Source organism: Triticum dicoccoides, chromosome 2A (genome assembly GCF_002162155.2).
Source record: "Triticum dicoccoides isolate Atlit2015 ecotype Zavitan chromosome 2A, WEW_v2.0, whole genome shotgun sequence".
Lineage (NCBI taxonomy): Eukaryota > Viridiplantae > Streptophyta > Magnoliopsida > Poales > Poaceae > Triticum > Triticum dicoccoides.
Window position 1 is genome coordinate 14,111,374 of NC_041382.1, and position 9,791 is coordinate 14,121,164.

General features: G+C 47.3%; 1 pseudogene; it reads left to right on the forward strand.

Annotated features, from left to right (window-relative positions):
* Window positions 1–4,104: 4,104 nt before the first annotated feature.
* The window catches only part of LOC119352782, a 13,671-nt pseudogene continuing 7,984 nt past the window's right edge, over window positions 4,105–9,791 (forward strand).

The window sequence follows — 9,791 nt, forward strand, 5'->3', positions numbered from 1 at the left end:
TATGGTGGGTGAACAAATTACTGTCGAGCAATTGATAGAAAAGCAAATAATTATGAGAATATCTAGGCATGATCATGTATATAGGCATCACGTCCGAGACAAGTAGACCGAAACGATTCTGCATCTACTACTATTACTCCACACATCGACCGCTAGCCAGCATGCATCTAGAGTATTAAGTTTATAAGAACAGAGTAACGCCTTAAGCAAGATGACATGATGTAGAGGGATAAACTCATGCAATATGATGTAAACCCCATCTTTTTATCCTCGATGGCAACAATACAATACTTGTCGGTTCCCTTTCTGTCACTGGGATCGAGCACCGCAGGGTTGAACCCAAAGCTAAGCACTTCTCCCATTGCAAGAAAGATCAATCTAGTAGGCCAAACCAAACTGATAATTCGAAGAGACTTGCAAAGATAAACCAATCATACATAAAAGAATTCAGAGAAGATTCAAATATTGTTCATAGATAAACTTGATCATAAACCTACAATTCATCGGATCTCGACAAACACACCACAAAAGAAGATTACGTCGAATAGATCTCCAAGAGAATCGAGGAGAACTTTGTATTGAGATCCAAAGAGAGAGAAGAAGCCATCTAGCTACTAGCTATGGAACCGAAGGTCTGAGATAAACTACTCACACATCATCGGAGGGGCCATGGAGTTGATGTAGAGGCCCTCCGTGATCAATGCCCCCTCCGGCGGAGCTCCGGAAAAGGCCCCAAGATGGGATCTCTTGGGTATAGAAGGTTGCGGTGGTGGAAATAGGGTTTCGTGGTGCTCCTGGATGTTTTCGTGGTATGTCAATATATATAGGAGGAAGAAGTAGGTCGGTGGAGCAATGAGGGGCCCACGAGGGTGGAGGGCACGCCCGGGGCCCTGCCTCGTGGCTGCCTCATTGATTGCTTGACGTCCACTCCAAGTCCCCTGAATCACGTTTGTTCCAAAAATTGTGCTCCCGAAGATTTCATTCCGTTTGGACTCCGTTTGATATTCCTTTTCGGCGAAACTCTAAAATAGGCAAAAAAACAGCAATTTGGGCTGGGCCTCCGGTTAATAGGTTAGTCCCAAAAATAATATAAAAATGTAAAAACAAGCACATGAACATCCAAAATAGATAATATAATAGCATAGAGCAATCAAAAATTATAGATACGTTGGAGACGTATCAAGCTGCTTCAGAAGCAGCGAATGAAGGAGTCTGGATGAAGGAGTTCATATCCGATCTAGGTGTCATACCTAGTGCATCGGGTCCAATGAAAATCTTTTGTGACAATACTGGTGCAATTGCCTTGGCAAAGGAATACAGATTTCATAAGAGAACCAAGCACATCAAAAGACGCTTCAATTCCATCCGCGATCAAGTCAAGGAGGGAGACATAGAGATTTGCAAGATACATACGGATCTGAATATTTTAGACCCGTTGACTAAGCCTCTCTCACGAGCAAAACATGATCAGCACCAAGACTCCATGGGTGTTAGAATCATTACAATGTAATCTAGATTAGTGACTCTAGTGCAAGTGGGAGACTAAAAGAAATATGTCCTAGAGGCAATAATAAAGTTGTTATTTATATTTTCTTATATAATGATAAATGTTTATTATTCATGTTAGAATTGTATTAACCAAAAACTTAGTACATGTGTGAATACATAGACAAACAGAGTGTCACTAGTATGCCTCTACTTGACTAGCTCATTGAATCAATGATGGTTATGTTTCCTAACCATAGACATGAGTTGTCACTTGATTAACGGGATCACATCATTAGAGAATGATGTGATTGACTTGACCCATCCGTTAGCTTAGCACGATCGATGATCGTTTAGTTTGTTGCTATTGCTTTCTCCATAACTTATACATGTTCCTATGACTATGAGATCATGCAACTCCCGAATACCGGAGGATCACTTTGTGTGCTACCAAACGTCACAACGTAACTAGGTGATTATAAAGGTGCTCTACAGGTGTCTCCGATGGTGTTTGTTGAGTTGGCATAGATCCAGATTAGGATTTGTCACTCCAATTATCGGAGAGGTATCTCTGGGCCCTCTCGATAATGTACATCACTATAAGCCTTGCAAGCAATATAGCTAATGAGTTAGTTACGGGATGTAGCATTACGGAATGAGTAAAGAGACTTGCCGGTAACGAGATTGAACTAGGTATTGAGATACCGACGATCGAATCTCGGGCAAGTAATATACCGATGACAAAGGGAACAACGTATATCGTTATGCGGTTTGACCGATAAAGATCTTCATAGAATATGTGGGAGCCAATATGAACATCCAGGTTCCGCTATTGGTTATTGACTAGAGACGCGTCTCGGTCTTGTCTACATAGTTCTCGAACCCATAGGGTCCGCACGCTTAACGTTCAGTGACGATCGGTATTATGAGTTTATATGTTTTGATGTACCGACGGTTGTTCGGAGTCCCGAATATGATCACGGACATGACGAGGAGTCTCGAAATTGCCGAGACATAAAGATCGATATATTGGAAGCCTATGTTTGGACATCGGAAAGGTTCTGGGTGAATTCGGGCATTAACCAGAGTACTGGGGGTTACCGGACCCCCCCTCCTGGGGGGAGTATATGGGCCTTAATGGGCTTTAGGGGAGAGAGGGAGGGGCTGCCTAGGGCAGGCGGCGCGCCCCCAAGGCCTAGTCCGAATTGGACTAGGGGGGAGGGGCGGCGCCCCCTCCTTCCTTCTCTTCTCTATTCCCTTTCCTTCTCTCCTACTCCTACTACATGGAAGGGGGGAATCCTACTCCCGGTGGGAGTAGGACTCCCCAGGGCGCGCCATAGTAGAGGGTCGGCCCCCCTCCTCCACTCCTTTATATACGGGGAGGGGGCACCCCATAGACACACAAGTTGATCATTGATCACTTAGCCGTGTGTGGTGCCCCCCTCCATCATAATCCACCTCGATCATATCGTAGCGGTGCTTAGGCGAAGCCCTGTTCCGGTAGCATCATCATCACCGTCATCACGCCGTCGTGCTGATGAAGCTCTCCCTTAACACTCTGCTAGATCGTGAGTTCGTGGGACGACGTCACCGAGCCGAACGTGTGCAGATCACGGAGGTGCCGTACATTCGGTACTAGGATCGGTCGATCGTGAAGACGTACGACTACATCAACCGCATTGTCATAACGCTTCCGCTTACGGTCTACGAGGGTACGTGGACAACACTCTTCCCTCTCGTTGCTATGCATCACCATAATCTTACGTGTGCGTAGGATTTTTAAAAAAATTACTGCTTTCCTCAACAATTGGTAGGGCAGTCCTAGACGTGAAGGTCGATGGTGCCCTGCATGTCAAACTTTGTGTCGGCCTCGCCAGTGGCGGTGCCAGCAATCATATCATGTGTAGTCAATTGGATGTTGTGTAGTCAAATGTATGAATTTATAAGATTTTGTTGATTTCTACTTGTTGTATGATGTATTTACAAAAAAATGTGTAGTCAATTGGCGTCATAGGTCAAGTGTGGCTTCGTCACTGGGCCTCGCACATGTGGGTGGGCGCGGATATGTGGTCGCCATCATTACTGCGTGTGCCACCACCCTTCATCGACCTCACCACGGACGAAAGCCACGGTCAGAACGGCGGCGAGGTGAACATCGAAGGCAGGATTGGAGGCGGCGGTGACACGGGATATAGGAAGTGACCGAAAGTTAGTTCGCGCCAAGAAAAAGAGAAGCTGACAAAAACAAGCAGAATGACATAGATATGAAGGAAATAGGCCGGTGTATTAGGGATCTCAAAAAACCGATGGTCGAATTTACGGGATCTATTCGGTCAGCAAGATGACCTCCGTTATGTAAATCGACAGTTATTCTGTAGGATGGCTCGTTTGTTTTACGGGATCTGTCAGAGATGTTGTGCTCGTGTTTTACAGTACTCCTGTCTTGCCTCCTGCATCCGGCAGAAACTACATGGAAGTTCACGAGGGAACACCTTGATTGACTTGCATCGTCAGTCGGTGAAATTATTGTTCCACACAGTAGTAGTACTAGTGCCCCACGTCGGTTGGTGAGGTGGTGACGTCGTGTTGATAAGCTCACAACCGCAACCGCTCCCTCCCCTTCCATTCCAAATCCCCGACCAAAACTCACGCGTAAAAGCTTAGCAAAAAGCAACAAGATCAAGCCAAGCCCATGGAGGAAGCAGCGAGTCCCGGTGGTTTGGATCCTGCAAGGCTGGCGGAGGCTCCGCGGCTGGTCGGCTCGGTTTCTCGGGCCATCCAGGGACTGGCGACCGAGATCCAATCGCACGGCCACGTCTCCTGGGCGCGGAGGCGCGGCTGGCTGATGGCCGTCCAGGAGCTGGAGGTGCTCAAGGTCCATATGCTCAAGATCTGGTTCATCTCCGCCGACGTCGACCCACCGCGCGCCGGTGACAAGGCGCTGGCTAAGCAAGCCAGAGACGCCACCTATTTGGTCGATGGACTTGAGGACATGATTCAGTACAGCATGCTTCTGTCCAACCTAGCGCCGCGCGCCAAGATGCAGTTCAAACTGCTTCCCGCTCTGAGTCTGAGGTGCCGATGGAACTGCCTGCTTGCTTTCGAGTTTTCAAATCCAAACAAGATCTTGAGGGACATCAAACTTGTGAATGAAGAAACTGGCAGGCTTGGCCATCTGCTGGAAATGGAAAAGGCCGCTGGCAATCCTCTGCCGCCGCAACCTTATTCGGGCAAGGAAGCTCTTCAGAGGGTGCTAGTATTTGGGCGCCACAAGGATGTCAATGAAATCATGCAGATGCTCATCCAGCCTTGCGGTAAGCCTGCAACTGACAGGGTTATCTCCATTGTTGGTCCTGGAGGCATCGGGAAGACCACGCTGGCTCACATGGTGTCCAATGATGCAACAGTCAGGCAGCACTTTGATGTCACATGTTGGGTATCTCTTTCCAGTGTTTCTAACAAAATGGAGCTTGCTGCAGAGATCTTAAGACCTTGGAATGGGTCTGCTGAGAAGATGCTGGATTTTCAGATGCTTCAGTCCGAGCTCCACCGGTCTGTCACATCCAAAAGGTATCTGATTATTCTAGATGATGTTTGTAGCGGCACGGATGAATCCTGGCTGGACATGTTCACTCCTCTGCAGTCTGCAGATATTGGGAGCAGAATTCTGGTGACTTCTCGCATGAACACCGTGACTCACATGCCGGGTGCATCACAGGTGTACAATGTGAAGCCGCTAACTAGTGACGATTGCTGGGCCCTGCTTAAGGGACATGCTTTTCCGAGTGACACCGAGTACTGCTTCCGTATTGAGGATGGCATGAAATGTGACATCCCGTCAACAGTGCGCCATTTGTCGGTCACTGTGCACAATGTGCCTGGTCTCACAAGCTCCCGTGGGCTAGAGGATCTGCGCACCTTGTTAATCCGACCATCAATTACGTCCTCCTCCATCAGCTTCCAAGAGGATTTGGCTGCGAGTTTAAAAAGTATCCTGGAGAAGTCAAAGCATTTGCGTGTTCTTGATCTCAGCGGCTATAACTCCAAAGAGTTGCGTTATTGCATCTATGACTTGCTGCACCTCCGTTACCTGTCTATCCATGGCTCCATCCAGAGACTATCTGAGTCCATTGGCAAGCTTCTGCATCTGCAAACATTGTGCATCACTGGGAAATGTTCCCTTGAGAAGCTTCCTGCGAGCGTTAGTATCTTGGTGAATCTGCGGCATCTTATGGTTGAAATAAAGTTTACTGCAGGATTGGTAGGCATTGGCCAGCTAAAAAACATGCAGGGATCACTTGAGCTCCACATTGAGAAGAGGGAAGGACGTAAACTTGAAGAGCTGAAGAACATCAATGGTCTTCGTGGGCTACTAAAAACAAAAGGTCTAGAAAATGTTTCAAGCTATGAAGAAGCCTGCAAAGCTGAGTTGAATAAGAAACTTCATCTTAATTCTCTGAATTTGGAATGGAGCTCCGCTAGTAGAAATAGCTCCCCTTGTGCTGATGCAAAGGTACTTGAAGGTCTGCAGCCTCACCAAGACATCAAGGTACTTCATATTAGAAGATATTGTGGCACCAAAGCTCCCAGTTGGCTAGAGCCATTGCAACAACTGCGTTCCTTGCACCTTATCAATTGCAGGAGTTTATGCACTCTTCCTCCATTGGGAAATTTGGGATCACTCAAATATTTAAACATGAAGGAGCTGTGTGCAGTCGACCAGATTGGACAAGAGTTTTATGGCACCGGTGATGTGGCATTTCCATCTCTAAGTGTCCTTGAATTTGATGATTTCCCAAAGTTGCGTCATTGGGCTGGCACAGAAGACAATAACTCATTTCCATGCCTTGAAAGTTTAAGTCTAATTGATTGTCCAGAATTGATCCAAATTCCTTTGTTACCCCAAGCTACCCGTGAAGTTACCATCGAGCGTACACGGTTGATACCATATATCATATATGAGGCTTGCGCCCTTGTCTTCAAGTTCAGAAATGCTCCAGCTGGATGTTTGCGCAAGTTATGTCATCCTCGATACACTACTCTACAAACATAATATAGAGTCCATTGCAGTGTTAAACATAAGTGGGGCTGAACAACCTGATGCTTCTGGACAACTGGGGTCTCTTGTTTCTCTGCAAAGGCTTGAGCTCTCTCGGTGCGGTCTTACTGACCAGGCTTTAAGAAGCTTCGTCCAGGATCTGCCTTGTTTGTCCTCTTTGGAGATTATAGACCTTCCTAACATAACATCGCTTCCGGTATCGGGAACACTCAAGTTCTGCACAATGCTCACTGGGTTGTGCATTCGCAACTGCCAATCGCTTTGTTCTCTATCCTCATTGTAGTGTCTTGGTTCACTAAAATATCTGGTGATCGAAAGATGCCCTCAAGTAATCGCAACATCTTTTCCGGTGAACTTTATGAGCCTTGCATATCTGAAGGTGCTGAGGCTGTCGTACTGCACAGAGCTTCAAACTTTACCGGGTCCGCCATCCTCACTGGAAACACTTCATATCTTTGGGTGCCACCCAGAGTTGTCCAGGCAGTCAAGAAACAGGAATGGGAATTATGCTGAGAAGCCTGCAGTTGCACCTAGCGTATTTGATTCGGTGACAGAATATTGTGCAAGGTATGTATAAATTTCAAGTCTCTGTTTCCTCCCTAAGATCACGGCGAACGTTCGTACTACTATGTTATGATAACCATGTTTAATCTGTGGTGTTAATCTTTTCCTCAGCGGTTCTAATCGAGGAGGTAAAATCCCCCGCATCATACTTTAGATTTTTTGTCCAAAAGGACCCCCTGCCGAACGCTATTGTCAAAAAGGACTATCTGCAGATAAAAACGTCAAAAAGGACCCCCTGACTAGAGGCGGCAGGTGCGGCAGGCGACACGTGGCACCTGCCGCCACTAGGTGAGGCGGCCGGCCCCGCCGCCACCGCAGGAGGCGGCCGCGCGGTGCACAACGGGTTCTCCCACCGTGCAGTAGCTGTGACGGAACGGGCCAGGAGAGGCGGGCCCGGCCGCCACTAGGTGAGGCGGCGAGCTCTGCCGCTGTCGCTCCCCATCCGACAGCCTCAGCTGCGCGCGGGCCGAGGCGTGGGCCAGGCCGCCACCGGAGGAGGCGGCATCTTTCTTCACGCCCGACGCATTTTCCTATTGCAGATGGCGCTGATTCCCGTGTGCAACAGCGACCTGACGGCGGTGATTCCCACGAGCGGGAAAATGCACGCTGATGCTTCTTTCGCCCAAGAATCAGTCTGGCTATTGCTTGAGAGGATGCGACGGCATCAGTCACTCGCTGCGGGAATCCAATACTGCGGGAAGCTATTGTGCCGACACTACAGGGATCCTAAAATTTACTGCTTAATTTTCTCGCCATTATTTATCGTCTGGGCTTATAAAAGGAGACACCGAGGCTCTCGTCCAGCCATCCTTGAAATCGCCACTGCGCAAAGTGTATAACACATTTTTTTTCAGTCGGTATGAGTTTGCCTTGCTCGGATCAAAGCATTAGGCCGAGGAAAATGAAGAACGCAAGTTTGCCTCCTGGGGTGGCAGTCCTGCGATGTTGGTGTGGCGATCTTTGCAAGGTGAAGGAGGTGACGGATTTTTCAGATTGGTTGGGCATGAAGTTTTTCATGTGCGCCAATTATGAGGAAGATCCTGCCGTAGCTATTTCAGAGTACGACAAGCCTCCGGTATGCTTTAACCATCACAAATAGATATTGTTGGTATTTTCATTGATTCTTTAGTAACATTCTTGTTTGTTGTTGTAGTCTCCTCCGCCTCTGCGCATGTACTATCATTGGATTGACACGGAGAAGCCGGCTTGGGCAGTGACTGAGATTCGTGAAAGAAGTCGCCGTGCGTGGAATAGTTTATTTGCGGAAGAGCGACGCGAGAAGGCGGAAGCTGAGGAGAAAGCAGAGCAAGAGAGAGAGTTAAAAGAATACTATGCGGAGCAACACCGTTTTTTTGAGGAAATGAGAAAGAAAAACAGGGAAGAGGCTCGTCGCATGGAGGAGCAGGAACGACAGCGAAAGGAGGCTCGTGAGGCAGAGAGGCAGAGAAAAAAAGAAAGGGCTCGTCAGGCTAAGGCAACAGAAGAAGCTGGCGATGGAAAAGGAAAATATCCACGCTGGACTCAGTAGATTCCTGTGGTAGTATTTAAAATTCCGCAATCATTTGTATCTTTATTTCTGCACTTTAATGTAGCTTTATTTCAGAAGTTAAATGTAGGTATATTCCTACAATGTATCTTATTTTCAGTTGTGCCGTGTCGTAATGGAAAAAAATATAGTTTAAGAATAAAGTAGTGACATTTTCTTTCCCTCCACTAATATCGAACATCGTGCAACAACTACAAAATAAATTTAAGATAGAACATAATGCCCTACAATAACAGAGTACAAACTAATAATGCAAGTACATCCGAATTAAACGGTAGAACTGGAATAAAACTACATGAAGACATCATCGTCATCCTCCATCGATGCAGAACTCTTGCCCTTCGAGGATGTAGAACTCTTACCCTTGGACGATGCAGAACTCTTGCTCTTCGAGGATGCAGTACTCTTGCCCTTTGACGATGCAGAACTCTTGCCCTGTGATGATGCAACACCCGAAAGCGGCGGCATGAAGATATCATCTTCATCCTCGCTCTCCTCAGTCCATAAAAATGGATGCATTTCTGCAGTCCTTCTGAAAGTTTCACTCTTCGGCTCCACTACATTCTTCCACCTTGCATGCAACCTAAGAAGTTCTTTACGTACCTCCTCATAGGTCCTTTCAGGCCACCCAGACCTACGTAATTGGTGAGCCAACTCATTCATTATGGTGTCACTACCGGTGAGTTCGTCCCATGGAACTATCCTATTGTCCATCCTGAAATCGGTAGCTAGCCTCAAAAGAGTCCTGCTCATCCCAGGGTGAAAACTACGATCGAAAGGATAATGGGACATCTCGACTACACTACACTCGAATGCTTATCCACCTCCGTCTGAAGGGGGTTTTATAGGTAGAGAGGAGAAAATGGCGGGAAAGAACGAGTGCAGTATGGCGGGAAAGGGTTGGCGGGAACATATGGCGGGAAACGAGTGGCGGGAAGATATGGCGGGAAGGGGTTGGCGGGAAACGGGTGGCGGAACATATGGAGGGAAAGCGTTGGCGGGAAAATATTAAGGGGAAAGCGTTGCCTGAAAATATTGAGGGGAAAGCGTTGACTGGTGCATTTTTATTTCAGCAAACATAGATGTTCAAATCGAAAAGTCTGATACACACATATATAGATACAATGGGTCGCGCAC